Source organism: Canis lupus, chromosome 3 (genome assembly GCF_003254725.2).
Source record: "Canis lupus dingo isolate Sandy chromosome 3, ASM325472v2, whole genome shotgun sequence".
In the NCBI taxonomy this organism is placed as follows: Eukaryota; Metazoa; Chordata; class Mammalia; order Carnivora; family Canidae; genus Canis; species Canis lupus.
Window position 1 is genome coordinate 5,545,443 of NC_064245.1, and position 27,535 is coordinate 5,572,977.

Genomic DNA, 27,535 nt, shown 5'->3' on the forward strand with positions numbered 1-27,535 from the left:
TAAGGGATATATCATTGCTTATAAAAATTGCAAACCCTTATAATACTTGCAAACCCATATCATGATGTCCGTATCAGGACATCACGCATACCCATAATCTATGTAATTTTAGAATTTGTTCCAAATTATATGTAACCAAACACAAATTTACTATCTATGAATGATGAAATAAGAAAAGAAAAGGGTTTAAGGAACTTAAGAAGATCTTCTGGAAAAGACAAAGTAACAACCTGTTTTGGATTTTATAATTGCTTACTTTTCTGGAATTGCAGAAATGAACCAGGTAAATTATGGGGTCAGATGTTTTCAAAGGTCTCTTTGTTACGCTATTGATTTTCCATGTTCTAGTAAGAGAAATCACTGTCTATGCCTAAATCTGTATGTATATTAACAAGGGAAGTGTGTGCAGTAGTGTGTCTTCGTGTGTCTTTCTGTGTTTCTATGAGTCTGACTTCTATGTTTATACAGGAATATTTGCCTTGACTGTAATCTTGAATTTTATCCAAGATTTGGTTGGCTTTTGAGTAAGATTTGACTTAGTGTGAAATAGTAAAATCAGCAACAGGACAAAAATAATAAAAGCATGCTTTGGGAAATAAGAGAAACTAAAACAAATGTTTTAAAGTAGGTGGAAGTAATTATGTGGTTTCTCATGAAGTAGCCATCTTTAGATCCTCTATGCAAAAGATGGAATTTTGGTCATTTCCACATTTAAGATTCCGTTTTTTATACATTAAGAGGACGTGTTTTTTCATAAGACTATTATTTGTCAAATATCTCATTTAATATCAGAAAGTATAGTTTGCTGGGCACCACAGTATTTACATGAAACCTCTATAGAGGTAGATTCTTTTACTTCTTATCATGGATAACAGCTAGATGTTGTTGATGAAATCATAATTAGTGGTTAAGGTCTGACTTAGTTGACCTTTAGCATTATGGCATCATCCTAGTTTCAGGATAAATGAATGCAAACCTCATGGGCTAAACAGTTTTTATTAGGTTATTTATATATACACATATACAAATAAATATATATATAAATTATATATTTTTACATTAAGTATTATATTTAATATACCCTGATTTACATATCTATATCTATATATCTATATCTATATCTATATATATCACAGTTGCTAACAATTTCTAAATCAGTGTATCTAGAGACTTTTCTTGGCCCACATTTGCCAACCCTGCAATCAAGGCTCAGCTTCCCGTTATGATTTAGAAAGCCTGTTATAATGGCATGATTCCATAAATGTGATAACCACTGCTAAAGGAGCCTTGGCTAGCTAATTCATCTCATTTCACAGTTTGGGGAGGGGGCAGGGTAGCTATGTTTAGAAGTCCTTTAAAATAAGGGCTCCATAGCACTCTTTTTTGTCTACACAATAAGCTCTCCGTGATGAAAGAGGATCTTACATAAAATACATTTATGATCTGAAGAGTACATTCTCATTACATTTTTAGATCTCCATTTCAAAGACATCAGGCTTACTTTCCTCTCATGAAGTAAGACCTCTCTAAAGAGCATCACAAATGGGCTGTCATGCACTGAGTCATAAACTGCATATTGGTTGATTAGAGAAAAATAAAAGGTAACGTTGGGATTTGCTCCCCTGGACGTTGGTATTCTTATCACTGACTTTTGCCCTTACCTGTCTTTGGCACCTCTCTCAGCACCCCATCTCATTTCTTTGAGATCAAACTCGTATAAAACATCCCTGTAGGTGGCTTTATTCTCATGGTAAGGCTTCTGAATTTGAGTTCTTTGTTTCACAAAAGCCTGACAAATTCAGCTTTCACTCAGCTTCGGAACACGGTTGTTAACCAACTATACAAGAATAGTAAAAAGCTGACAGCTGACAGACTTTGCATAGATTTTATCTGCGAGTAGATGTTTCAAAGAATTTGAGCCTGGTGATTTAGATGAAAACTCAATTAATTTACACCATATATTGTTATATCTATCAGCTGCAGCCGAATACCTAAAGGTTGAGGAGATTTAAGGGTAGGTTAAGTGAACCTGAACAATAAAATTTCTTTGTATTAAAAGAAAGTAATTTGAAAATATCTCTCAGTCATTTGGCGACTTCCTCCAGAAAATCAGTAATATCTCGGACATGCGTGTCCCATCTACAAACAGCTGTGGTCTCTGTCTCCTCTGTTTTTAGCCATTCCTAAAGAAAAGGACAAAACAAGTAAAAGTAAGTAAGTTGCTGGGTGAGGATGGAGTGCAAAAATGAGAGACTTGTGCTTTAAGAAAGAATGCAAAGTGGACTTATTAACAACAAATACATTATTGGAAAAGAATAACCAAAACTTGAACATGGAAGCATGAAAGTTAACAACTAGTGAAAATACAGCTAAGTATTTAAACAAAATGTTGTGAGATATTATTAGCATGAGCATTGTATAAAAATGTCATCAGTTGTGGAAAACATCTAGAATTTATATGTTGAAAATCAGACACTAGGTTAGAAAGAATATTTTACCAACACCAAAAATATCGATTAAATGACAAGGCATAAATTTAAATGGTTCTTCCAAGAAATTATATTTCTCATAAATTATGGCAGGTTTTAAGTGTTTGTGTGCATATTTTTCCAGATTACTTATAAGTAGTGGGGAGAGGACTGGGATGGGAGCAGGTGGTTGGCAATATTTTGGGAAAGAAGTTAATTTTGAAGCAGCTGCTGGCAATTTTCCTACAGTATTATTCATCATTTAAAAAAATTAAAATGATTATAATTACCCTGATATGTCACATCATATGTGACTGAAAAGAGGAAATGATGGAGATAGAGAAAATGTCCATATCCCTGAAGTAGATGATCATTACTTTATAAACTCCTGAGTGACAGGCTTCCATGTGATGTACCTACGGATGAAACTCAGGTGAGTAATAAAATCGAGCAGAAGGCCTGCAAGTGCCAGTGGCCACCTAATAGGAGCTCATTTAGTGATTGTCATCACTTTGTAGCAACCATGCAGTTAATACCCAGTGTATTTGACACCTGCTATGTTAAATTAGTACTTGCAGAATTAACACCTGCTGTCAGCCACCCAGCAGGAATGTTGCTTTCTTCAGAATAAAAGGGAAATGAATTATTTCCCTGGAAATTTGTGTAAATTATTTTTGTGGATGGAGAATTACTTGGAGAGATCTTGGGACTGGAAGTCAAGATTCTTCATTTTTTTTTTTATAGAGTTGGCACTGTTAGTAACTCAAAGTCTTTTTCTGGCTGTCAGAAGAGAGGTCTCAAAGGTGAGCTTAGTATCACCAGAGTGTGTTTTCTAGAGTATGGAAACCTACACAGATGTAAAGTCATATGTTAATTGTCCACTAATAATAGTAAATTTTTTATTTTAAATTTTCACTGACTATTTGTTAAAAAGAAAATCTTTATCTCCAGCAGTTCATTTTCTCATATAGCAGGGCATAGTATAGTTTTTATTGGTAGTTCTACCTCTCTGTTAGTAGTGTATATAATATTACATTAATGTCTTTTAAAAAATGTTTTATCCATTATCATTGACATTAATGTTATGCAGTTACATATTATAAAATATATATACATCTGCATGTGAAATAGGCAAATTACTTAACTTCCGTAACATGTTTCCCTGTACATAAACAATAATAATAATAGTATTATATAATAAATAAAAGCACATATAATATTGTACAGTAACACTTTCCTGAACAAACCTGCAACATGCAAAGTAAACAGCGTAAAACAAAACCAACCATGAACGCCATTATATTGCAAGAACTTCTACTATGAAACTATAGAAAATAATGAATCTATAAAACTTGAAAGTTACCTTGATTTGCTTATTAATTTTGATTCAGTAAAACTGAATTAAATGCTGTAGGAAATACTGCTAAGTATGGCATGCAGTTTCTGATTTCATGTGCTTAAAATACCATTGGAATAGGAGTTTTATTATTTCCTATAATTCAAGGAAAATTAAATAAGTACTCTGAAGGAGCAAACTAATAAAGAAGTAGAAGTTAGGAAAGTTTTATTTTGAGGAATAACAGGACATTTATTAAGAACTTGGAATTGAAGCAGGAAAGTTGCATTACTTCTAAGCAAGTAACTCAACCTTTTTGTGCCGGAGTCTCTTTATCTATAAAATGAGGACGTGACAATATCTGTGACATATTAGCAGGAGGATTAAGTGTTTGGAACAATGAGTTCCACATATTAATGTTCTAAAGATGTTCATTAAATAATTGAAAAATGGGGAATTTGAGAAAGGCTTTATCAACAATTTTAATTTGAGGTGGGCCTTTGGGAAATTATACTTTCAATCAACAGAATCAATGGGAAACAGTGTGAACATAAGTAGAAGACTTGGAAATGGCTGACCATCTGTATATTTGTGATAAACCATATGGGAGATAAATCTGGAAGGCGGAATTCAGGTCTACTCATGGAGTCCCTGAAAACCTTGGAAGGATGCTTTATACTTTACAATCTATAGGTGATAACAGTCATTTAAGGTTCTAGAATGAAGTACTTCTTGTTTTCAAGGGAAACAGAAATCAAGGACATTTAGGAAATTTAGCAAAAAAAGGTGTTATCAGAAAGAGGGTTAGAAGACTAGCCCAACAACTATAAGAGTTCCTGGTCTCCTGTCAAAATCTAAGGCTCTTTAGTAATGATTACTCAGATAATTAGGCATAAACAAGCCAGTTCCTAGAATCCAAAATTTAAACCCATATGACTTCTTTTTTGTTTTGTTTTGTCTGATACTCGGGCCATTATTATGACCAGCGGACACGTTTTCAGTGTTGGCTATGTGGGAAAATTCTCTGTCAGGAACTCATTGGTACTATGATGTGATGGCTTCAAGATATTAATATATAAAACTTGAAAAACAATAAAACTTGAAGAAACAACAGTTTTAGAGATTAAGTTGCCACAACCCTACCACTTCAGGTAGTTTCTAGAAGTCTTCTTGACTAGATTGACAGGATCTAGTTTTAGGACATTTCTGCTCTGAAAGCTATTTACAATGATGGAGAGAAGTAAGTTTTTGGAATTCAGTCAAATTCAATGACTTTAAGTCTTAAATCAATATTTTTCTAAAGCATCAGAAACCTAGAGTTAAAGACCAGACTGGGCAACTTCTCTTTGCTAAAGTCTGACTGAGAAAAAAAGGAATTAATTGAGCTGATGTTAATAGAAATGATCGTCCCAGCAGAAAATGACAAAAATCCATATCCAAGCATGTATCAAGAACCTCAGAGGGAGCATATCATGTAGGATGACCTTAATAAAGGAATAGGATTTTGGTATACTACAAAACTAATTATTTGAACCTAGTCCTTCTTTTTTCTTCCTAAATGTGGGTTTAGTCCCATGGATTTCATGTGCAGTTCTTTTAATGCAAAAGTGATTTTATTAAACTCTGAAGTACACTGGGGCATAATACTGTATTATTGGGAACCCTCTCTTAAAGATTATTACATAGCTTGAGATTCCTGAAGTGGTACTTATGAATCACCATGACTAGAAAAAGAATTAGAAGTGTCACAATGGCCTGGTGGAGCTCTACAAATTTCTAGAAGCACAAAATGTAGGAAGTATACCCTGTTGACCCTCAAAATAATTGGGGCATTTTGCAGAGGGCTAAATTGCTAAAGTTTCAGCAAATGGAGAGAACTGTCCTAAATTTTGATGTAACACGTCAGCATGACCACTCTGCCCATTAGACCCTAGAGTGGATTTCAGTCTCAGTTTGGATAAATTCAAAATCTTATAATGACTTACAAGGCCAAACTCAACTGGCCCCTTCATTAACTTTCGGTTTTCATTCCTCCTGCCAGGGCAGCTTCATGGGCATCTGACCCATGTAGCCACTCACAGCCTGTGTTTGATATAACACTCTGCTGCCTTCTTAATGACTTTATCCCTCAACACGTGATTTATAAGTGAAGTCCAATGGCTTATGAAGCAAGTGAGGAGATTCACACAATATGTCTACTGTTCCTTGCAGCCGTTCCCCCCTCTGGTATCCTCATATAACCTTTGCAGTGATCCATGAACACAGAATTCCAGCCCTTGCATGGTGCCTGGATCTTCACAAGATCCAAAGGGAGAAGAAGGTAGCTGTGTTGTGTCTGTGACTGTGCAAGCAGAATCGTGCTGACAGTCCTAAGAGGCAGCTCTTCCATTTGAACAAGAACTTACTTTGAAAGGGAAAAAGGCAATGGTGTTATGTTCTAAGAAACACACATGACTAAGGAACCCTCTCATTCCTTCATCCTCATGTTCCTATTGACATGAAATACTCCTATATTAGCTAACCTTTTACACTAGAGATGAAGGAAGAAGGAATGGTTATGACATGTCAACCTATCGTTTCTTTCCTTTTCCGTCCATCTTTACTTGTCATTAAGCTGAAGGTAGAGAGGGTTGGGAGAACTTTTGTATATCAGGAAATGAAAAATAGTTGAGTTTGTTATGCTGTTCTGGTGTATCTACATCAAAATACACATGACCTACATCAAGATATACATCTCATACATGTATGAGATAATAAAATGCATATTGTGTAACTTCAGTGATTCCACATATGCATTCAGTGTCCTTACATTTGTATTTAAAACTGCTGTTATATAATATAGTCTATAAAAGTTTAATTTTTCTTTACCTAGGTCAATATATATTTTTTTTAAGATTTGTTATTTATTTATTCTTGAGAGACACAGAGAGAGAAAGTGAGAGAGAGAGAGAGAGAGAGAGAGAGAGAGGTAGAGGGAGAAGCAGGCTCCATGCAGGGAGCCCCATGCAGGACTCAATCCAGAGACTCTAGGATCATGCCCTGGGCCAAAGGTAGGCACTAAGCCACTGAACCACCCAGGGATCCCCCTACCTAGGTCAATATTAAAAAGTAAATAGGAAATAATGTGACAAGTCAAGAAAGACCATGGGAAGAAAGGAAAAAGTTTTAAATACAGTGTCCTCTCCAGTACTTTTTTTCAGTTGTTTAAATAAGGAACTCGACATTTTCATTTGGCATTGGGCCATGCAGATTTTGTAACCAGGCCTACCAATTCCTTTCCTACTCCCCAACCCTAATGCAGCCATACTTGTTATCTTGCTTGCCTTCAAACATGCCAGGATTTCTACCATTATAAGGCCTTTCTATTTCCTCTTGCCTCTACCTGGCATGTTCTCTTTCCACATGTCCATGGCAGGCTTCCTCACTTTGGTCTCATTGTTTCTTCTAATAAAACTTTCCTATAAAGTCTACCCTGTCCACTCTGTTTAAAGTGTAATCTGTCTCAACAAAGGAACTGTCAATTAGTTTTTCTCAGAAATTTATGATACTTATTTTCTAACGTATTATGTACTTTTCTTAATTAGCTTATTGTCTGTCAACTGCATAAATATTTATTGAGAGAAGGGATGAATTACCATTAAAAACAAAGTCTAGGGAGATACAGGGTAAATTATTCATGATTTTCCCTATAGGAAACATCATTTTAGCCAAATGGCAAGTTACAGGCCTCTCAATTTTAAGTTAATATTCAAATTAAGATCAAACTTGGTGATCAAATGGGATCTTAGGCTTAATGGAAAATTTTAATTTTTTGGAAAGCGAATAGATTCATATGCTACTTGTGGAATAAAATCTGATGAAGACAAAAGTTAAGATTATTATTTAACTTTAAACCTCCTACCGATTTGAAGTCTCTAACTTTTTAGTTTTTACTTGAAATTAGTGAGCAGTAAGCATTCTGAGTGGCAAATGGCAGGTGTTCATTGTAATTTAACAAAGCAGGTGTCAAATATTGTTTACTGGGGCTAGCTGCTACTCTTTCTGGAAAGCTCTTTACTTTGGGGTTTCTCCTAATTAAAAATATCTAGCCATCACCTGTCAACTTTGTCTCCATGGAACAGTGAAACCTTCGGGGAACATGACTTGAGCAATCTTTCAGATAAAGAAAGGGGGAAAATGCTATTAATTATTTAGAAATAATTCTTTTTCTACTGTCAGAATTATAGCTGCATAATATAATTCACTTCTTCTGGAAAAATATTGTTCGAACTCTGATTTGGTACCATCTGATAAGTAAATTAAATCCCAAGGATGTTGCATGAAAGACAGCCAAAAAAGCAATGTTAGATTATTAATTTCACATATCTTGCATTATTCTGTTTTCTATAAAACTTCAAATAACTACATACAACTAATATATTCTAAGAATAACCCAAAGGGACATATAAAGGTCAAATTTATAACTTAATAATGAATTGTATTTTCTTGTGTTTTCCTTGTATTCTAACCATAGGATGATACTAATTTCCAGGTAACTGACTTCTTTGGATCATAGCTTGTATTCACTGCACCATGATTATAGAATTTTAAGGACTTTATATATACTATGATTTATTTGCAAACATAGAGCATGGAGCTTCATCTTTATAAAATAAAACTTGGTTATTGGGACCGGTTTCTTAGAGAATGGTGTGAAGTTAAGGAGCCTTTTTTTTTTATTTTAGTAGCTAAAAAAGATTTATTGAAAACTTTTCTTCTGTTTATTAAGTATAAAGTCAAGTTTTTGTTAATTTCTATCTTGTCATCTTTGAATTCTACCCAAATACATGCAGCTATATTTTGCTGTATTTTCTTAACTATATAGACCTCAATTGTTAAGTTCTATCAATTTCACAAAATATGCATATTAGATTTAGCCATAAAAACCTGATGATATAGACACTAAGTATTTAATATTGAACCTAATACATCCTTCCTAGGATTAACTGAATATTGATATTCAAGTAAGCTTGGTTCTTCATTTGTTCTTGGAAAGGGTACCTGTAATAATATACCTAGGGAAAAATGAACTGAATGGAGTGTTCTAAAGCAAACTAAACAAAATTAGTAGAAATCATTTTCTTTTAAATCAATCAGTGTTTGGACAATAAAAATGTATTTAGTCACCTCACTCTATACTTTTTCATGGACTTAGAGATTTCATACTTAATTTTTCAGGCTATGAGCTATAGTAGCTGAAGTCACACATGCACACACATTCACAAATTGCCATTACATTGAAACTAAGCTCTTGAGAAACATGAATTATATATCTTCAGCAACAGGTATGAGATCTATACATAGGAAATCTCTCGAGGTATTTGAATTGACGTGAATTAATTTAAACAGTTTTTTGAAATTAGCAAAGACATTTCCCCCCAAATCCCACTAGCCCAAAAGGAAATTTAGAAGTGAAATAATATCCAAAAAAGTAATCAGTTTGGTTCTATAAACACACTAAATATAATCTGAAAAGGACAGTTCCGGAACAGTAGAGCAGGTTATTAATTTAATTGAATGTTTAAGTCCATATTGTTTCTTGTTATCTTGGACTTTTTCTTTATGTAGTTGGATACAAACTTGATATTTTGTGGATGGTATTACTTTTAAGTTATAGGAGTTAGTTTTTTAAATTCTCTGCCCTGTAAGAAGCAGTGGTCTTGATTTCAAATAGTCAAACACATCAAACATAATAGGCTTCATCCAGTTCAAATTCACTTAGAATTAAAAAAAATACACACAGATCTGAGAACAAAAAAGCATATACATTAATAGTGTAATAGATACCTTGTGACTTCCAGGCACAGCTTCTGGTGTCCCCGTCAAGCTGAACTGGGACATGTCACAAAAATGAGGCTGACTAGGTATGCACTAGCTCATGTCAGCGAAGCCATCAGCTTGGGATTCTTTGAGCTGTCATCCCTAGTTGGTCATACAGCCTCTAATGGGATGTACTAGCTCCCATTATTCAGTGTAGCTACACCTTTTTCATACAGGTCACTCATTACATAATAAATGGTATTTACAGTGTGAAGTGTAGGTACTTGGTTCTATACAAAATCTTCAGTTGGTTTTTTATTCATCTCGGATCTGGTGAATTTCTACCAATCCTGGGAGTTAATGTTATGAGAAGAAATGACAGAAAAATATATCCAAAAATGCTCCTGATACTACAGCAAAGACCCCAAACCATTGCTGACACTTCTTTTGTGAATGTAAAATATGTACAGTGTGAAATATGACTAGAAGGTCCACTAAGATTTGAAAGAATTAAAATAGATAAATTACTTCTTTACATTTTAGAATCAGTTTATAAAAATCCCAGAGTTTGAAGAAGTAAAGCCTTCATTTATTCTAAGATTAAAGTGATAAAATTGAAATTCTAAAAATTGTTGCTGCCTTCATTATTATTAATGGTATAATGTAAAACTGATTACTTTTATATTGAATAATTTAATTTTCAAAGAATATATAGTAATCCAACGTCAAGTTGAATATCATATTGCTTCTATATAACAATGCGTTTAAATATATAAAGAAATTATAAAAAAAGAAAGAAATAGAAGTAAAATTGTACATATACTTTCCTCTCATAGATTTACAAGAAAAAAAAAAGGTCCATTGCATTACTTCAAAATGTACTTTCATGTAAAAGCACTAATTTTAGGAACTTTATTTGATGAATTCTCACTGGTTTATATTGACAATATACTTCAGGGTCATCACTGTTACTGCCTCAGAGAGCAAACCCATTCTTTTCAAAATAAAAAAGTCAATTTTGTATTCTAAAATCTTATTAATTGTATTGTTTATTAAGTATTTTTCTAAAATTTATATAATCTTTTATTATCAAAATGAAACATCTTAATTTGAGTAATAAGAGCTTGGTGTGAAGAATCTTGTTTTTTCCTCTCACTTTAATTCAATTGTTAATTGAATTAACAAAATCAGAATGAAGTTAATAAATTATCCTAAGAAATTCTATATTATAATGACTTTAAGATGCAATAACCTGTTGAACAGTACAATCAGTAACTGTATACTAGTCTTTCTAGTAAAATCACAAAGCATTTCAATATGGTGAAAGTAGTTCAATACTGAAGTTTATAAAGGTATAATTTTATCTGATTTTATCTTCTTACTGCCCACAATAATGGCCTGGTTATTTTATTCGCTTAAATATTAGAACTACTCACTTGAATCAGTTGATTATAATAAGATTGAGTGCTTAGTATCTGACATTAAATAGCCAATCCATTTTATTATAGAGATCCTGCCTTAGGTTCTTCTTATAGCTATTAAAATTTAACTTGTCTTGTAATTTAGCAATGAGGGATCTGTTTAATCAGTTGTAATAATTTTAAGTGACTGTGTTTGACAAGCAGTCCTTTCTGCTTTCAATTAGTCCCTAATGCAGACAGCCAGATCTGATAATTCAGAAGTGTTTTGTTTTTTTTGTTTTTTTTTAACCTGAATTATCTGGTTTGGTTTACTGCATTGGCTGAGTTAATTGAAAAGTCGCCAAATATCCACTTCATGCTGTGCTGTGCTGACAGGCAATAACATATTTGATATACCAAATGATTTCATGGATAAATATGATGAAAACAAGACACTTTATTGCCATATTTACCTTCAGTCCTTCAAACAAAACATGGCCCCACAAATTTGGTCTCCCATTTTGGTTATCATTGTAATTATTGCCATTTGCCAAGACCTAACTGATGAGTTGACAATTTACAATGATTATGTAGGTCGATAATTTATATTTTTTCTAAAAGGATAATTTAGAGAAATTATTCCCTTGGAAATGTATACCTAATCATTTAGAATCAATTTATTCATTTAACTTACTTTGGAAATTTGGTTATTAGATGATCCTTCCAGATTATTTATGTTTCTATAGATATTTCCTTCACAGTGTTATTTTATCACATTTGTTTCAACTAATACAAACACTATTCACTGCTCAGTTTTAAAAAGTATGTATTACATAAGAATATAGCATTTTAAAATAAGGTTTGTAGATAAATTAGAGTTGCTTTTGCTTCCCTTATTGGTCCTTTTATGAAGCTTTTCAACACATAAATATAATTATATTGGCATTAAGAAACTATACATGCATTTAAAAAAATGGTATATGTCATAATAACAGATTGTTGAAAACTACAGAACCAAACTTGTTGAGAGGATGCTAACTTTCATGATTTTAAATGCTGACTTTCATTTTTATAGAAGGAATATTCATTTTAACTCACTGAAGCTAAATTTTGTCATTTCTTTATTTTCTTAAAACAAAACAGAAGTTGGCACTCGTGAAAGAGGCAGGAAAGTCCAATCTTACAGATGTTTTCCCATTTGATGAGATTATGTGGGAATTCTGGGAGCTATGGAGGACAGAAATACATGGGCCTTCAGTCTATACTGATCACTGTTTAAGTTGTCCTGGACCTTGACCAGTGTGTAGTCCTGGGTAATTCCCAAGTCAACAGCTATTCACTTCCACTTTATCATGAAAGTAATTTACTAGCTCGCTGTCAGCCATTAGGTTTTCTATCTGGGAATCAGACTGCAGTCCAATTTTCTAGCCTACTTCAGGGCATCCACATCATATTTGAAGGTGAGTTCTCTAATAGAGAGCTTTCCATGATGTATTAAGTGAGATGTGGGTTCCCTGGTTGACATTGATGAAAAGAAGGAAGGGTAGAAGTCAACAGCCCACAGCAACTTTTTTTTAAAAACACGGTTCTCTATAAATAAACATTTTTAAATCAAATTCTTACTATACTTCTTTATGAGAATCGATCCCTAACTGGGTCTTTGCCTTATTTTGAAAATACCCAATGGTGAGTTTCTTATATTTCACATGATATTAGCTAAATATTTTAGCTGAAACTCCTATGTTAAGAATCTGCTTCAGTTCCTTCATCTGAATAATTAAGAATATACTTTAAGCATCCTTTGTGAAGAACAACTTCTTAGGATTATTGTGAAATTAAACATAAAAGTTGTTTTATGCTTGAAAAATACAACTTTAAAAATTTTTTGATTTCTTTTTCCCCCAAAGCTTTGAACTCCACAAGTGGTTAAATGACAGGAAATGAAGATTGGACATTGTAGACAGTTACTCTCAGTTATAAATCTGAAACTTGTTTTATGTTTCCTTTCCATTTTTTTTTTCAATTATTCTCACTGTAGGCCCTGTGCTCTATGATTTGGCACAGATTTTTAACATGATGTTAATTTGTAACTGTGCCTTAGCAGGAAACCTGATTTTTGTCTCTGATTTCTTAAGTTTTAATATTGCACAATAGAGAATCTGAACATTTGGACTATTTTGTCTGATTAACTTTTAATTAGGATCCACCTATCTTATTATTTCAGGTACATAATATGTGATATAGTAGGCATTGCTAGTTGCCTACATGGTCTCATATTATTGTTATATATAACTGTTGCTTGCTTTTTAGGAGATTATGCTTCCTTGTGCAAATGGTATCAAACTAGCTTTAGACAAAAAAAGAAATGTGACCAAAGGGGATATGTTTTCCTCAAGTATAATGACAATAAATTACCAAATTTTTAGTCTATACATTAGTTAACTTTTTATATGCACACATACAAACACATAATCACGTGGATTACATGATAATTATGTTTTTTAAAATAGACTAGCAATTTCTGGATTCAAATAGAGAAGTGAAGCCAGTTTATGAAAACCTCCTTCATATAAAATCTGATGAAATTAAAATATGAACATATAAAATAAAACTAGACCAAAGAAAATATCAGGGACTCCCAAACTAAGGAAAATAATAATTACCATAAAATACACTTACACATGTTCTTTATTGAAAAAAAGAGATAACTTCAGAAATCAAGATAATTCTTAAAGCAGTGCTGGGAATGGAAATAATTTGCATGGAAAATTTGAAAGATCTCATTTATACCCTTCCTTGGTCCTGTGGGAAAAGTAGAAGCCCCACAGAAGAATAGAATTCTCTCTAAAAACCACGGACTTACAAGAAAAAAATAAACAACCGTGACCTTTGTTTTTCCTATTTTAATAGGACAACAGAAGGAAGGATTAGAAAATAATGATGATTACACTAACCTATTTATTTAACAGAAGAAGAAGGTTGGAGATTTGTTAAATTCTGATTAGTATGTGGAAAGTTATGAGACCATTGTCCTCAACCTAACCCAGAAAGCAAGAGAGATATGCTACAAAATCATAGCTATTGTGAACTTACTAGAGAGCAGAAGGGCAAAATAAAACCAAAAACCTGAAGAGCTAAAATGCAGAGAGTGACTTTCCAGGATGGAGATGACTTGCAACTCTTCAGCCCATTAGAATAATGGGACAAGGTGGAGTCCATTAGACATGGATCTCTAGAACATATGAGTTTGGTTAGATTGTTAAGCAACTTTCATTCAGGCTCTAAAATCAACTATGGCATTACAGTGAACTATCCAATAATCACATCCTAAAGAACAAAACAGAGATATAAGTTTAAAAGAAAAATAATATAGTAGGAAAATAAGAGTAGCTAATCATAAGGAAAAGATTGCCAAATCATTAATGTTTGGATTGTGTTGATAAAAAAGAATCCTAAATTACCCCAATCACAGAGCAAGTCTGCAGCTATTTGTCATTGTTTTCTATGGAGCATTCCTGAGTGAGTGGAGATATCAGGTGGTAAGCCAAAATAAAGGACAGAGTAGGAGAGCAGGAAAACATAACCCCTGAGATTTGTGAGGGATCTTCTCTATCTACAAAGCAGTGGAAACTGAATGTTTTGTTTTGTTTTGTTTTGTTTAAGATTTTATTTATTCATGATAGACACGGTGGTGGGGGGGGGACAGAGACACAGGAAGAAGGAAAAGCAGACTCCATGCAGGGAGGCCGACGCGGGACTTGATCCCAGGACTCCAGAGTCTCGGCCTGGGCCAAAGGCAGGCGCTATACCACTGAGCCACCCAGTGATCCCTGGAAACTGAGGTTTGAAGACATATCAGAAAAGCTAATCCAGAACAGGCAATGCAGATTTTTGTTTATAGGCAACTGTACATGGGTCATTAGTATTTCTGCATAGCATATGATCAGAGAAATTACAGCCTTTTGTTCTAGATTATCTTTTAAAGAATGTTTTATAGCAAATAGCTTCAGAAGGGAGAGATAGCTGTTTGTGTCTAAGGAAAGGGCTGATATTTTTTTTTTTTTTTTTTTTTTTTTATGATAGTCACAGAGAGAGAGAGAGGCAGAGACATAGGCAGAGGGAGAAGCAGGCTCCATGCACCGGGAGCCCGACGTGGGATTCGATCCCGGGTCCCCAGGATCGCGCCCTGGGCCAAAGGCAGGCACCAAACCGCTGCGCCACCCAGGGATCCCAGGGCTGATATTTTGATGTCCAGAACACTAAAGATAAAATTTCCCTTTGGGTCAAAGGTTCTACAGATTTGGTTGCAGCCATTATACAAATTTGGGTTTCCTAAGTTCAATGTTACTCAGTTGTGATGCACACTGACTGTGTATGTTGCATCTAATTGGGTCTACTTCCACCTTGTTTATGTAGGTCTTGATGGGGAAAGGGATCCAATGTGAACATGAAACTCATGTTACTTCCTGTTGTAACCTAGGAATCTCCTGTCCTTTGACAGCATTCATGAAATTGTGGCAGGCTACTGTGTTAGCTTGCAAATAGAGAAAATTTTCATGCTCTTAACAGTTCTCGATAATTTTCACCAAGTGCTAGGCATCAGTTATTAAAGGCTGGGGGCAAAAACAGAGATGAGAGAAATTTCACAATATTTGGAAAGACCAAAGTGGTACTGGTGACCAAAGAGAACTTCTCAATGATATCAAAATATATGCCACTCAGTTGGAAACTCGTAAAAATATCTTAACCATTGCTCAGACCTCAAGTCCTGTTGAAGAGGAAGTTCTGATTTCACATTCAAAAGTCAAAGCACTGGTGAAATTTATCAAACTAAGACTGCAACAAAGTCCAAGTACAGCTTTGAATTAAGTAAGCGATAGAGTCCGCCACACAAACTACCAGTTATTTACAGTAAGTGATGCGGTTTTTATGAAAATATTATGTGACGGGAAAGTGATATAATTAATTTAATTAAGTCACTTGGCCCAGAGAAGAGAGATTCAATAAAGAAGATTCAGAGGGGCATCTGGGTGCTTTAATAGGTTGGCAGGGGACTCTTGGTTTTGACTTAGGTCATGGTTTCAGGGACATGAGATTGAGCCTCATGTTGGACTCCCCACTCAGTGGGGAATGTGGTAGAGATTTTCTCCCTCTATCCCTCCCCAACTCATGCACACATATGCTGTCTCTCTCTCTAAAATAAATGAATAAATAAATCTTAAGAAGAATCAGAGATTACCTAACAATTTTAGTTATCAGAAAGATACTTTAACACTGATAAATATATTAATACATAAAGAGCAAAATATTGATAATCATTTGTTGGCAGAGGATGGATCAAAGGGAAGGAAGTAGAAACTATGAAACCAATGAAAACAAAAGAAATAAAATATAAAATAAGAAATATATAAAATATAAAATAAAAAATAATTGTTTTGATAAGAAAAAAGAATTGGTAAATGGATAAAGAATGAATGAATCTGTGTGAGTGAATATAGAGGCAATAGAAATTATAAAAGTGAATTATCAGTAGAAAAAATGTAAAGAATATAAAAATGTGTATTTGAAATATATGATCAGTAACAATTGATTTATGTGCAACTAAGTACTCAAATAACAAGAGAGAATAAGATATTTTCGAAAAAATCATAAAGGGATTTTCCCAAACTGTGGAAATATTTTAAATAGAAAAACAACAAACAAGCAACAAACTGCAGCAAATGTACACAGAAAAATTACAAAGAAAGGCTCACGTAGACATACAGATCAAATTAAGGAAAAACAAAAAATAACCTACAGAATGGGGTTGTAATGTCTTATCAGATAAAGGGCTAATATCTAAAATCTATAAAGAGCTTATCCAACTCAACATTCAAAGAACAAATAGTCCAGTCAAGAAATGGGCACACTATTCATGGGAATGCAAGGTGATACAGTCACTCTGGAAAACAATATGGATGTTCCTTAGAAAGTTAAAAATTAGAGCTACCCTATAACCCAGCAATTGCAATACTGGGTATTTACCCCAAAGATACAGATGTAGTGATCCAAAAGAGGACCTGCACCCCAATGCTTATAGCAGCAAGTCCACGGTAGCCAAACTATGGATAGGGTCCAGATATCCATTGACAGATGAATGGATAAAGAAGATGTGGTATATATACAATGGAATACCACTCAGCCATCAGAAAAAAAAAAAATGGAATCTTGCCATTTGCAAAGACATGGATAGAACTTGAGGGTATTATGCTAAATGAAATTAGTCAATCAGAGGAAGTCATTTATCATATGATTTCACCCATATGTGGAATTTAAGAAGCAAAACAGAAGAGCATAGGGGAAGGGGGGAGAAATAAAACAAGATGAAATCAGAGAGGGAGACAAACCATAAGAGACTATTAATCATAGGAAACAAACTGAGGGTCGGTGGAAGGGAGAAGTGTGGGAGATGGATGTTAAGGAGGGCACATGATGTAGTGAGCACTGGGTATTATATACAACTGATGAGTCACTGAACTCTACCTCTGAAACTAATAATATACTATATGTTAATTAGTTGAATTTAAATAAAAAAGATTTTAAAAACCCCACAAAAACAAAATGAAACTACACTACACTAAAAAGCTTCTGCTCAGCAAAGGAAACCATCAACAATGTGAAAATGAAACCTACAGAATGATAGAAAATATTTACAAACCACAAATCAGTTAAAGGATTAATATCTAAAATATGTAAGGAGTGAAATAAGTCAATCGGAGAAGGACAAACATTATATGGTCTCATTCATTTGGGGAATATAAAAAATAGTGAAAGGGAATAAAGGGGAACGGAGAAAAAATGAGTGAGAAATATCAGAAAGGGAGACAGAACATGAGAGACTCCTAACTCTGGGAAACGAACTAGGGGTGGTAGAAAGGGAGGTGGGCGGGGGGTGGGGGTGACTGGGTGACGGGCACTGAGGGGGGCACTTGACGGGATGAGCCCTGGTTGTTATTCTATATGTTGGCAAATTGAACACCAATAAAAAATAAATTTATTAAAAAATAAAATATGTAAGGAACTCAAAATTCAATGGCAATCTTAGTAAACATCCAATTAAAAAGTGAACAAGGGGCCTGAATAGACGTATTTCCAAATATGTCACATAAATGGCAACACATACACACAAAGGTGCTCAACATCACTAATCACCATGTAAATGCAAATTAAAATTGTAATATTACTTTATGCCAGTCAGGATGTGTGTTATAAAAACGACAAGAGATTACAAATTTCCATGAAGACGAGGGAACAGGGAACTCTTGGACGCCGTTGGTGGGAAGTACGTTGGTACAGCCATTATGGAAAACAGTATGAAGTTTTCTCAGTAAAATTAAAAAGACAACTACCATATGATCCCACAATCCCTTTTTGGGTGTATTTCCAAGTTAAACTAAATTGGTATCTCAAAGAGATATCCGCTCTGCCCTGTTCATTGCAATCTTTTTCTCAGCAGCCAAGAGATGGAAACAACAACAGATGAATGAAATTAAGATGTGTTAAATACATAAATGTATAGAGATATAACGTCACTTAGAATAGAGCATATTTGAAATGACCCCATTACATGTTGCCCTCTCAGACCATCATCACTCCTTACTCTATTCTCCTTAATGATGCCAGTTTAGCAACTCTGTGTCATTCCCCCCCCCCCCCATTATTCTGGGTTCTTGGCCAGACATTTTCACTGTAAATATCCAAACAGGATAGACCTGATTGATTCAATTGTCATCATATAATACATAGTTATTAAATATTAAATAAAATGTCAGGATCTCATTATCCTACTGACTGGGTTGGTGTTCACTTATTTTTTTTTTCAAATAATATTTACACAGGTATTTGGAACATGTGAAACAAAGTATAGTGAACTTTTGGGGGGAAAAAATAAAAAACTTTCACAAAGGGATTGAGTGTGGCAGGTAGTCTAAAATTTCCCAGGCAAAATTATATTAATTGGCAGGTGCCTTGTATTTTTAAAAATGAGTCTTTCTTAAGCCTTCCTGGAATGAAGTGAGCCTTTTTCGACTTCATAAATGTATTTCAATTGTGATTTTATTATTCCTTCTGTTCCAGTCAATTTTTGTCATCCATGGCGAATGGATCGGTTTATACGTCATTAGCAATGCATGTGAATTCTTTTTTTTCCCTTATAAACTTACCTGCATTTGAAATTCTCACTTCTTGCTGAATTGTTATTCTGAATGCCCTGATTTGAGATGCTAACATATTTATATGGCAAGTCCTTATATCTGTTTCAGCTTCCAGGCTTTCTGTTATGTTTGGTTTATCTATTTTCCTATTATTACTGAGGTTACTGCACAAATTATGTGTTAACACTGCATCTTCACAGTATAATTCAATATTCATTAGACTTTGCTCCTCTATGGAAGAGACTCTTTGAATCCCCAAATAAATGTTTTCTTCTTTTTTTAAAGTAATTATGTTTACTAGAAATCATTTCATTTCATGGGCATTCTCATGCATTGGCTAAACTCTCAAAAACACTGTTGAGTAGCACTGATAATGGACACTCTGCCTCGTAACTAATTTTAGTTTTGTTTGGAAAGTTGCACCATTTAGTATGATGTTTGAGCTAAGTTTTTGGTAGGTGTCTTTTGCCAGATTAAGGAAATTCACTCCCTATTTTTTATTGAACGTTTGCTTGTTTTTGTTTCTTTGTTGTTTGTTTATTCTGTGTAGGTGTGGAATTTTATTAAAATGCTCTTTAAATTTAGGAAGGGTGTCAAGCAAATGCGAATGAAAATTATTCAAAATTTAATTTATATCATCAACTTTTCTAATATTGAACAATTGTCCCTTTTTTCTCCTTTCATGTTATTTAATAGTTTGAATCTGATCCAATTTTATTTTTCAGTACCTTTTTCCCTGTTGTACAATCAAAGTTTTCTTCATGTGCTATAGTGAATTGCTTGGGTTTTTCTCTTATACATTTCCTGAACCAGTTCATATATTATAGAGAGTCTAGTTATGAATTTTTGGCATATTGGGCATATAGAACAGTTTAAGCATATTGTCTTTTGGGGTATAAGATATTTGCCTCTTACATTTCTATCATCTTTACCAGTTATGCCATCATTCTAAATTCTATAAATATATTCTAGCATATGTACTGTATTTTAATTATAATTATTGCAGAAAAAATTTGTGGTTTATAATCCTGAGTATTTATAAAAAATGTTATTCTGAATATACAGCTGAATAAAATAATTGTTCTATCCAGGATGGTTACTTTAAGATAAATTCTAGGAATTAGATGGTGGTCTGGTGGTCCAAAGATTAGTATTTTAGGATTTTCAATTTATATTACCAAATCACCCTCCATAATTTTGCATTATGGATCCCAAATGTTTTTCTGCATACTCAATTTCTGAAGCAGCTGAACTGAAAAAAATGTTATTTCCTTGCTAATTCTGTGCAGGGAATTTAAAAGAGTTCATGATGTTTGAGCAAGTTAGTAACAATACACATTTTGACACTAAATATAGAAATATAGGATTGCTCAGTGGAGAAATTAGCTAAGTGAACAAGCAGAAAACAGAGTACTTATTCTATAGACCTGAAAGCAGTGCCTCCTGAACTCTATGTGTTACTACTTAGCAACTCTATCTAAAACCCTAGAAAAAATCAGAGCATGGGTATATTTAAGGACTTTGGATATACACAATAGGAATTCTCAAAAGTATTTGTGTAGAACCATTTCCATGAAGACAGGACTGCCATTCAGTCAAGTACACAGAAATCTAAGGCATGATTTTTGAGATATCACTATAAAAGAGGTCTTTATTTTATTCACTGAATACCATTTTTATAACATATGTATTTAATGTGCTTTCATAGTTGTTTTATATAGAATACCTCTTTTGATTAATCTAAGATATTTTCTCAATATTACATAGTCTATTTATCAAAATCAGGAGTTGGCAAATTATGTTTTATGAGCCCAATTGGACAGACCCACAGCCTGTTTTTTACAGCCTATAAGCTGAGAGTTGTTTACATTTTTATGCGTTTGAAAAAAATCACAAGAAAAGTATTTTTTATGCCATATAAAATTGTATGACATCCAAATTTAGCGTGCATAAAGTTTTATTGGAATGCAGTTACTCATTTGTTTACTTACTCTTTGTTAACCATCCTAATGTTATAAGAGCAGAGTCGGATAGTTGGTACCGAGTCTATAGATGCTCAACATATTTGCAATTTGAACCCTTAGAGAAAAAGTTGCAGACCCCTGATCGAAACCAAAAGCAGAATTTGGACTTTTTCATGGTTGATAAAATATTTTCCTCCTTTTGGCATTTCTCTTCTCTTGATCTCAAACTCTGACTTGCTCTTCATGACTTAACCCTTAGTGTTACCCCTCATTGTGCTTTCTTTTGTGCCCATTGGTTAGTTCATCAACTAATATATAGATATTTGCAGTGAACCATGAGATGAAAAATCCTTTTCTTACTGTTTGAATTTTTTCTTGACCTGTTTAAAACTCTTCTATAATGTTATTTCACTACTATTAATTACCTTTAAGATACAGAACTGCTGTTATAAGTAATCATACACATTTGTATTATACTATCTTTGATTAAGAATACACTTCATGTTTGTATGCATATGTATGTATTTCTGCATTTATTTATTATATACTAATTTTTCTTCGTTTCACTCCATTCTCTAACATTCTTTCCATTGCTATTAGCAGAATGCACATTTGTGAAGTTTATTGCTCATTTCTGAATTTTGCATGCTAATAAATGAATGAATAAATAAATAAATCTTGCATGCCTGCGAAGAACTTTCTGTTACATTCACAAGTAAATGTCAGTTTGGCCTGGGAAATACCTTTAAATCGTAGCCTTCCTTTTTCAGGCTATACTCTATGTTGTCTTAGGTTGATATAGTTAATAAAATTGAGATAACAGATTTTGAAGTTAAGGAACTTCTCTTTGTTTGGATGATCTTTACTTTTGCTTTATAAAATAATAGGACATACTTTGGTAATAGTTTCTCTTTGTTCCTTTTACATGGGACAAGTGCAAGTACCTAGGATTTGTAGCCATTTGCTTAAATTTTTATGAAGCATTTGTTAATCTATATTGATTTTCTTCATTTTGTTGTCTTCTAGCTCCATGACAATATAACTTGAATACTGAGCCACAGTGTTCTATATCTCTTGCCTGTGATCTTTTCTCCCAATCTATTCAGCATTACATTAATTTCTTTTGAAATTGTGTCTTTCCCATTTTGTTTACATATTTTAATTCAGTATTATATGTGGTTTTTTTAATATATATATATTTTTTAATTTTTATTTATTTATGATAGGCACACAGAGAGAGAGAGAGAGGGGCAGAGACACAGGCAGAGGGAGAAGCAGGCTCCATGCACCGGGAGCCCGACGTGGGATTCGATCCCGGGTCTCCAGGATCGCGCCCTGGGCCAAAGGCAGGCGCCAAACCGTTGCGCCACCCAGGGATCCCTATATGTGTTTTATTAAGTGATTATTTTTATATTGATCATACCAGGTAACACTTCCAGTGTCACTTTGAATTATTGTACTATATTAGAATGTAATTCATTTTATTCTTGTTTCACAGCTTCAACACAATTCTTTTAATCCTCTTGAAAAGAGAAAAAAGTCATTTTACATACTGTATGTGAATTTTCTGTGAAAGATCTGTATTTGAAACAAGTTTGAGTAATACAGTATATAGACATTTCTCTCTTTGATATCTTTACATTTTATTTTTTTATTTTTTATTTTTTTAAAGATTTTATTTATTCATGAGAGACATGCAGATGGGGGGGGGGGGGGCAGAGACATAGGCAGAGCGAGCCCTCCCTATGTGGGGAGCCCATTGTGGGACTCGATGTAGGAGTTGATCCAGGGACTCCAGGATCATGCCCTAAGCCAAAGGCAGATGCTTAACTGCTTAACCGCTGAGCTACCCAGGCGTCCCTCTGCACAACATTTTAAAGTGTAGGTGTATCTGTTCAATGATGGCATTTTTTAAGTAGCCTCTTTCCTGCTGCATTTTGTTCTGGGAACTCACGGCCTTGGCTTCCTGTGTTGCATTTAGTGCATCTGCTTTCCTTTTTCTCATAAATTTCTTCCATAAATTCTTCCTGTGTTTTGTACCACATTTGTGGACTCTATAAATATCCTGAAATTCTATATTTGCTAGTGATTTTCCTTTACTTCTCTTCATTCTTTAGGATTATCTATTTTACATTTTCTTTCTTATCCTTTCTTGGGATATCGTGAGGGAAAATTAGCAAATTCATGTAAGATAATGTCTCCTAATAATCAACAGTTTAAATGATATTCTGTGCTCATTATAAGTATTTAATTTTATCACTTAATATATATGTGTATATTTTCTTTCCATTGATTTGTTAATCATTAGTATAAAAAAATTATAATTCTCAAAAAAGTAATTGTGTTTAGTGCTTGAAATTCAATGTGGGGGAAGGATAGCTGTTTATAGTATGAAAGTTCCTTCTCCAAACAGCATCTGGGGCTAAGCTCTGATGATCTTCCCACCAACTCCCCTCATTTACCTTCCTATTCATCACTTAGGTTGGAGGCCAAAGGCAGTCCTTGATAGAAGCAGTTTATAGAAACCAGCTGCATACTTTTGATTTGATTGGACATTGGTACTGTTCTTCTGAAGCCTGTCTGATGGGGAACAGAAGGCTAGCTGAGGGAATAAAATATAAGCTGACTCCCACAAAGGACCCCCCCCCCCCCCCCCCCCCCCCCCCCCCCCCGCCCCACAAGATGGGATATGTGTGACATTCCTCAGGAAGTTCCCAACTGTCTTAATGTTAAGGGGAAAACAACCTTAACTTGCAAATGGCAAGGCCTCCAGTATTGTAGGTCCTCTTTAGCATATGAAAATCCTTTTGAATTGTCCCTTTTTCTTACCTCTCCCACTCCCAAGTATATAAGCAGCTACCCTCACAAGCTGGAGCAGCAGCTCTTTCTACCCTTGGGTCCTTTCCTGGTGCTTTAATAAAACCACCATTGTGCACCAAAAATGTCTCAATTCTTTCTTGGTCGTCAGCTCCAGACCTCACCCCAGTAAACCTCACCTATATTCCAAAACTACATCATGTCCCATCTACTTTATCTTAAATTAAATATTTACTCATTACAGTTCTTGTGTTGGGGAAATGAATCAGATCAACTGATATCGTGTCTTAGGAAGACTTCTGTTAAATAATGAACGCTGATCAGCCAGTGGTTTCATTTCCTGTCTTCTTGGTTGTTTTCATGAAAAAATAGAACCACGAAGTTGCTAGCTTTCATTTTTCTCTTTTGTCCCGTAAGTTCTAGTGAAGTTATTTTCCTTTTTAAAATCTTTTGTTATCTTATAATTGTGGTTGGTTTTTATCGGAGAGAATATTTTCACATCAGGAATTGTGCTAAGTTCTTTACATATATTTTCTTACTTAATTCTCATAAAAAAATCTGTATGTTATTATTAATGTATCTACTTTACAGAAGGAAATTGAGACTCTTAGGGATTTATATAAATTGCTAATATGGACGCAACTTGTAAATGAGAGAGCCAGAAATTAAATCCAAATTTTTTCCAACTATGGATACAAAGGGATGCTGTATGTTAAACAGCCTTTGCCAATGAGGTTGTAGTGAATAGGTACTTCAGCTTAACTTTTGTCCTTCATCTTTTTTTTTCAAAGCCTAATAAATTGTTGTAAACACTGAGTATCCATTTATTTTCTTAATTGGGTTATACTTTTAAAAACTCAAACATTGATTTATTCCTTTTTTTTCCACTTTAGTAAAAATCAGGATGCTCCTTCTCACCATAGCAAGATACGCATAATTCTAGAATAATTTTAAAGTCTAGTACTTAGTGCAGGAAAAAAGTAAATACATAAAATTGTTTGCTGAAATTCCTTTGTGTCCTCTCATGTTGGAAGGTTGCTGACATAAGAAATACTATCATGTTTGCACAGCATGACATCTGCAAAAAGAGGGGTTCTAGGAATACTTTTCATATTTTCATCTAAATTGAGTTGTATGTATAGATTTTAGATTGCAGGAAGTTTATGGATAATTATCCTCTTTATGTTGAATTTTATTTTACAAGAATTTATTTGTGAAGCATATAAAATGTGTATTAAAAATGGATAATGTAAAACAAATTATTGCTAATCCATCCATGTGGAACTTATTAGGGAGATTTAGATGAAAAAAAAGCAAAATTAAAACACAGCAATACCAAAACAAACTTATAGATTAGAACCATCAGTACTTACATGTTGCCATCTTCTAGTCTGTGAGAAAAAGTTTTGGGGTAGTTTTGATGCAGGCAGGCCTGGTTCAAGGACCCAGAGTGGGACCTGCAGGACCAGCCAGGAGGAAGTAAGAGCAGCGTTTATTGAAGACATAGAGCAGATACAGTATCTGGGCGATTCAGAAAGGAAAAGACATATGAGCCTCATATTTGCTTGGAGTCTGAAGTTTTTACTGAGGACACTGATCTGGTGTGCGTGTCCTCTCAGGCATCAAGGAACTGATTGGACAAGGACGAGTGCTCAAGTGTCCTCCATAAGTCATCTATGCCTGTAGCCAGGGCTCTTGGTGTCAAAGTGTTTGGAGTCAGTGGTCTTGAAAATGTTCATGGTAACCCTGACAGTCCTTACATGTTATCTTCTGTGCTGGAAAACTCCAAAGAAATCATTAACTCCTTGACCTTTGCAAGGTGGACATCCATTAAGGCATGTGCAATGTAGGGGTGCGCATCTTAGTAAGAAGAGAAGCAGCAAAAAAGCACAGGAAAAAGTCAGCCTTTTCTTTTGTGGGGTCCCTTTGGTTCCCCTGTCCTATTTCACACATTTCTCCTCATTCCTGTAGATTTCTTTGCAACATGAATTTATCTTTGATGGTAGGGGAACCAGTAAAACCTTGGATTCACTCTGTGAGTATACCAAGTCCAAAGAGAAATTGGCTTATTTGACTCTATTTGGGAATTAGCATATATAAAATCCCACTAAGGAGCTACTGCCCTGACAAAGTCCCAGAAACTGCGTGGCCTCACACAACAGAAATCTATTGTCTTATAGCTCTAGAGGTTAGAAGTGGAAAATCAATGTGTTGCCAGGCCATACTCCTTCTCTGTTACCTACAGGAAAGAATCCTTCCGCACATCGCCTAGCTTCTGAGGGTGGCTGTCTTTGGTGTTCCTTGGCTTGCAGCCACATTTCAGTCTCTGCCTAATTGTCACATGGCATTTTTCCTATATGTCTATATCTTCACATGCTGTCTTCTCCCCGTATCTCTTATAAGGACACCAGTCATATTGGATTAAGGGCCCACTTAACTCCATTGTGACCACATGTTGAAATAACTAATTACACCTACAAGGACTCTATTTCCAAAGAAAGTCACATTCTGAGGTACTGGGAATTATTATGTCAACATATCTTTCTGAGGGACACAGTTCAATCTGTAATGCCCTTTGTATACAGCATGTATAGAGCCTAAAAAGACTCTACTTATAGTTGGCCCCAATGAGTTGAGTTTTCTGCATATGAGACAGGTTAGGTTGGTTACATTTAGGCTAATACACAGAATCTGATGTCAGACACTCTAGAAATCACCTGTAGTTACACAAAACTATTAAGAAAAATCATTTGAGACCATTTTTGGGATTTTCATTTCTAATAGACACAAAAATTAGGAAAAATTTTCTTTTACCTTCCCTATATTTACTATATAGCTTTCTTGTTATCTGAAAAAATTTTACTTCTGAAAATATTCCAATAAAACCTTTGATTTATCCAAATGGCACATGTAAACCATCTGATCTTTTGTTTAACTCTGCCTGCTATCCACTGATACTATTAGGTAACCATATTCAATTTATTTTTACATAGAGAAAGTTTATAACAGATTTTTTTGCACCTTATGTATAGATAATGAGTATTTTTATTTTACTGTCAGTGTAGTCATGTCATTTTATCACAGTTAAGCTGAGAAGAACAATCAAAAAGACATATTGGAATGAAAAAATAAAATTGATTGTTAAGTCATAAAGGAACAGTATGCATGGTTGGTAGAATAATATTTCTGAAATGAGTTTTCTTAAGTTCAGTGGCCTAATAATAATCAGCTCTTAAAATTATGGTAAAGCTGTAAAATTTCAATATTCTAATGTAAATTCCAAATATAAAAGCCACATTTTTTAAATCTCACTTTATCTAGATGCATAATTCTGTAGTTATTATATTAAATCATCCTTTTGGACATTATGGTGAAATCCTTTAATACCTTTCATCAGACTTCAAAGATCTCAGTAGAATGTTTGTATATTCAATAATTATATTGGGAAAATTCACACAAAATATTTTTCTTAGGCCAAATTAATAATTACTTTGATATTGAAGTAGCATCATCATCATCATCACAGAATAAAAGAATCCCTGAATGGAGGTAGTGAATA

General features: G+C 34.1%; 1 long non-coding RNA gene across 12 annotated transcripts in view; it reads right to left on the minus strand.

Moving 5' to 3' along the window:
• The window catches only part of LOC112653712 (uncharacterized), a 148,564-nt gene that overhangs the window by 96,812 nt on the left and 24,217 nt on the right, over positions 1-27,535 (minus strand). For 10 of the 12 annotated variants that reach the window (XR_003132403.3, XR_003132400.3, XR_007409680.1 and 7 more), the window contains exon 2: positions 1,662-2,183. This is a non-coding gene — a long non-coding RNA (uncharacterized LOC112653712). Of the gene's footprint in view, positions 1-1,661; positions 2,184-2,758; positions 2,885-7,899; positions 7,957-27,535 lie in introns of all 12 variants that reach the window. The other 2 variants (XR_007409681.1, XR_003132401.3) reach the window with 2 other exon arrangements.